Source organism: Macaca mulatta, chromosome 15 (genome assembly GCF_049350105.2).
Source record: "Macaca mulatta isolate MMU2019108-1 chromosome 15, T2T-MMU8v2.0, whole genome shotgun sequence".
Classification (NCBI taxonomy): domain Eukaryota; kingdom Metazoa; phylum Chordata; class Mammalia; order Primates; family Cercopithecidae; genus Macaca; species Macaca mulatta.
Window position 1 is genome coordinate 92,047,859 of NC_133420.1, and position 4,568 is coordinate 92,052,426.

The following is a 4,568-nucleotide window of genomic DNA, read 5'->3' on the forward strand; positions in this document are numbered from 1 at the left end:
GAAGCTGAAACTGGATCCCTTCCTTACACCTCCTACAAAAATTAATTCAAGATGGATTAAAGACTTAAATGTTAGACCTAAAACCATAAAAACCCTAGAAGAAAACCTAGGCAATACCATTCAGGACATAGGCGTGGGCAAGGACTTCATGTCTAAAATACCAAAAGCAATGGCAACAAAAGCCAAAATTGACAAATGGGATCTAATTAAACTAAAGGGCTTCTGCACAGAAAAAGAAACTACCATCAGAGTGAACAGGCAACCTACAGAATGGGAGAAAAAGTTTGCAATCTACCCATCTGACAAAGGGCTAATATCCAGAATCTACAAAGAACTTAAACAAATTTACAAGAAAAAATCAAACAACCCCATCAAGAAGTGGGCAAAGGATATGAACAGACACTTTTCAAAAGAAGACATTTATGCAGCCTACAGACACATGAAAAAAATGCTCATCACCACTGGTCATCAGAGAAATGCAAATCAAATCCACAATGAGATACCATCTGTTATGAGTTAGTATCAATGAGATACTAACTGTTAATGACTCAGTTAGAATGGCAGTCATTAACAGGAAACAACAGGTGCTGGAGAGGATGTGGAGAAACAGGAACACTTTCACACTGTTGGTGGGATTGTAAACTAGTTCAACCATTGTGGAAGACAGTGTAGTGATTCCTCAAGGATGTCAAACTAGAAATACCATTTGACCCAGTAATCCCATTACTGGGAATATACCCAAAGGATTATAAATCATGCTACTATAAAGACACATGCACACGTATGTTTATTGCTGCACTATTCACAATAGCAAAGACTTAGAACCAACCCAAATGTCCGTCAATGATAGACTGGATTAACAAAATGTGGCACATATACACCATGGAATACTATGCAGCCATAAAAAAGGATGAGTTCATGTGCTTTGTAGGGACATGGACAAAGCTAGAAACCATCATTCTCAGCAAACTATCGCAAGGACAGAAAACCAGACACCGCATGTTCTCACTCATAGGTGGGAATTGAACAATGAGAACACTTGGACACAGGGGAGGGAACATCACACACTGGGGCCTGTCATGGGGTGGGGGAATGGGGGAGGGATAGCATTAGGAGAAATATCTAATGTAAATGATGAGTTAATGGGGGCAGCAAACCAACACAGCACATTTATCCATATGTAACAAACCTGCACGTTGTGCACATGTACCCTAGAACTTAGAGTATAATTTTCAAAAAATTTAATTTAATTTCATATAAAAAAAATAAGCTAGAAGAGTTAAATATCCACTTTACCAGGCTTCACTTCAATGGGGAGTAGCCAGGTACATGGCTCTGGCTAAGGAGATGGTAAGTCAGAATTCTACTAGCAGGTTTTTAAGAATCAAAAGGAATAGAAATTGCTGCTGCTCCTCTTCCTCTTCTTTCCTGCCCTTAATGTTAATGGCTGGAGGGACAGCAGCCCTCTTGCAACAATGAAGCAACAAGTATGAGGAAAAGACCAAGAGGATTGCAACAAAACTCACCCGGAGGACAGGCATGGTAGCTCATGCCTGTAATCCCAGCACTTTGGGAGGCCGAGATGGGCAGATCACTTGAGATGAGGAGTCAGAGACCAGCCTGGCCAACATGGTGAAACCCTTTCTCTACAAAAAACACAAAAAAATTAGCCAGGTGTGGTGGCATTCACCTGTAATCCCAGCTACTCCGGAAGCTAAGACACATGAATCTCTTGAACCTGGGAGGCAGAGGTTGTAGTGAGCCGAGATCTTGCCATGCACTCCAGCCTTTGTGAAGGAGTGAGATTCGGTCTGAAAACAAAAAGAAAAAGAAAAAGAAAAAGGAAAGAAAAGAAAACAAACTTGCTCTGTTATCATTAAGCCAACCAACCAACCCCAGAAGCTGCCTACCTCTGGAATTCTTGTTCTCTGAAATAATTCAACCCCTATTTGTTTCAACCTCTTACCAAAGTTTTCTGCTACTTGTTGCTAAACACAATCTTAAATGACACAAATGCTGCCCTCAAGAAATCCATATTCTCGTGGTAGAAAAAGATATGTTTTCAAATTTAGGAAATACAAAGTAGAAGTTATAAGCATGACTTGACGGAATATAATAAATTATATATAAGTCAAAACCACATTTACCCAAATATTTTAGGGAATGATGGTAGAGACATTGTATATTTAGGTGTAGCACTTTATTTCATAGTCAGCGTTCTAAAATATGAGTGCATTACTGCATATAGCTGAGTTCCTCAGGAAATACAAATGAAAGACACATTGCTTGGAAAACATCCAATTTTGCATATACTTATCTTTTCAGATATATGAAAACCATAAAGCAAAAGGATTTAGAAGAACTGTAGAGAATCTGACAATGCCTAAGGTTATAAAAAGTCAAATTTCCAAATTTATGGCACAACACACATTTGGTTTGCTAGTTTGCCAAGCATTTCTTTGTAAACACTACATAGGTATGACAAAGTTTCCTATTTGCCTAGTACTATCGATAGAGCAAATACATAAATTGAATAGGCTGCAGATATCTTCACTTACTGAATTTTTCTATTGCTATTATGTCACTTTGAGTTTAAGTGAAAAGTTTAGAGTGTATAGTACGTTTTGCATAGAATGTATCAGAAGAGAGTTAACAGTATTTTAGTGATTCTGTTTTGCAATATGTGTGCTATTAACATAATGTCTGAAATACAGGCATATTTTTCCAGTTATTTACTGCATAATTCTTAGAACAATGGGACATTAACATAAGTCTCATGCTTTAAAACATTTCAATTGAGTTTGCATCCAAAATGTCATTGCATTACCATCAGAGACTTCACTAGGTCCAAAGGTGACAGAGCTGGCAGTCTATGAATGACAATTTTAAAAACATTGAGTTTTCCTCAAAACACGAAAGCCCTAGTGCTGACTTGGGATACTGCTCTCTGTGCACTGTCTGAGATGTCACTTAACCTCTCTGAGCACCAATCTTCTCACTGGTAAAAATTTTGAGATTAACACTTATCTCACAAGCTCATTGAGGTGGTGGGTGCCTGCAGTCCCAGCTACTCGGGAGGCTGAGGCAGGAGAATGGCGTAAACCCGGGAGGCGGAGCTTGCAGTGAGCCGAGATCCGGCCACTGCACTCCAGCCTGGGCGACAGAGCAAGACTCCGTCTCAAAAAAAAAGAAATGTCAAATAAGAGAAAAGGTAGTGCCTATACCTTTTAAACTATAAAGTATGGCACAAATGTAGGGCAAGAACTCTTCTGGTTCCATGACTGAATCAGAACAATCTTGAGATATGTGTTAAGTTTTCTATGCTTCCAGTTAGTCTAAAAACCGCAAAGAGTATAGTCTTTTCTGGGAAACGTGCTTCTCTGTTCAATGAAATTTCAAAAACGTTTATTGTAAAAAAATATGTTTATTGTATATGTTTTTTATTTATGTATTTACTCAACTAACATTTGAATATTATTGTATAAGACTATTGTAATACCATAACAGTGCCCAAAGATATAAGGGTAAGTAGGATACACTTGCCTGACCTCCAGAAGCCCAGGGTTTTATAAGAGCTATAACCACACGAGCATGTAGATTATAATATACTGTGATGTGGATTCGTAATCAAAGGTGTTCAGGCAGTTGGCAGTCTTTAAAAGGAGGTGAATGGAACACTTTGAATCTCTTAATTACAATCTGAGAGATCTGGGGAACCAGAGGGAGGAAAAAGAGCTGGATAAAGACAAATTTTCTCTGTGTCACACTTTGCTTGGAACCTGCTGTTCAAGCAAGATTTCTCCAGGAGCTAATTTCAAGAGCTTCTTTGGAGCCCCTCACATGATGTATGGTCTTGGTCTGCTGAATCCCTGATGGCAATAAACTCTGTTAAAAGAGACCATAAATGATGAAATGCAGTGAAATCCCTTACCCACTTTTGGTTGATGTATTCTTCGCTTTTTTTTTTTTTTTTTTTTTTTTTTTCTGAGACGGAGTCTTGCTCTGTCACCCAGGCTGGAGTGCAGTGGCCGGATCTCAGCTCACTGCAAGCTCCGCCTCCCGGGTTTACGCCATTCTCCTGCCTCAGCCTCCCGAGTAGCTGGGACTACAGGCGCCCGCCACCTCGCCCGGCTAGTTTTTTGTATTTTTTAGTAGAGACGGGGTTTCACCGTGTTAGCCGGGATCATCTCTCGATCTCCTGACCTCGTGATCCGCCCATCTCGGCCTCCCAAAGTCCTGGGATTACAGGCTTGAGCCACCGCGCCCGGCCTATTCTTCGCTTTAAGAAATATTTCGTGATTCTGTGGTCCTTTTGACCTGAAGTGAGGATTGGATAGCATGTTCCTCCCAATCCTGAGCTGGAATCTTTCACCTCAACACAACCACACTCTGCTTACTAGAAAAGAGCTTCCTGGCACCATTATTAAACTGTCAGTGCCACAAGATTTTTGCAAGAAATCAAAGTAGATTTTATTCACTCAATAAACATTTCCTGAGGGGCTATTAGACCCCAGGCATTAGGAACACAGAGCTAGCTGAGACATAGTTTTTGCCTTCAAAGTCCTTAC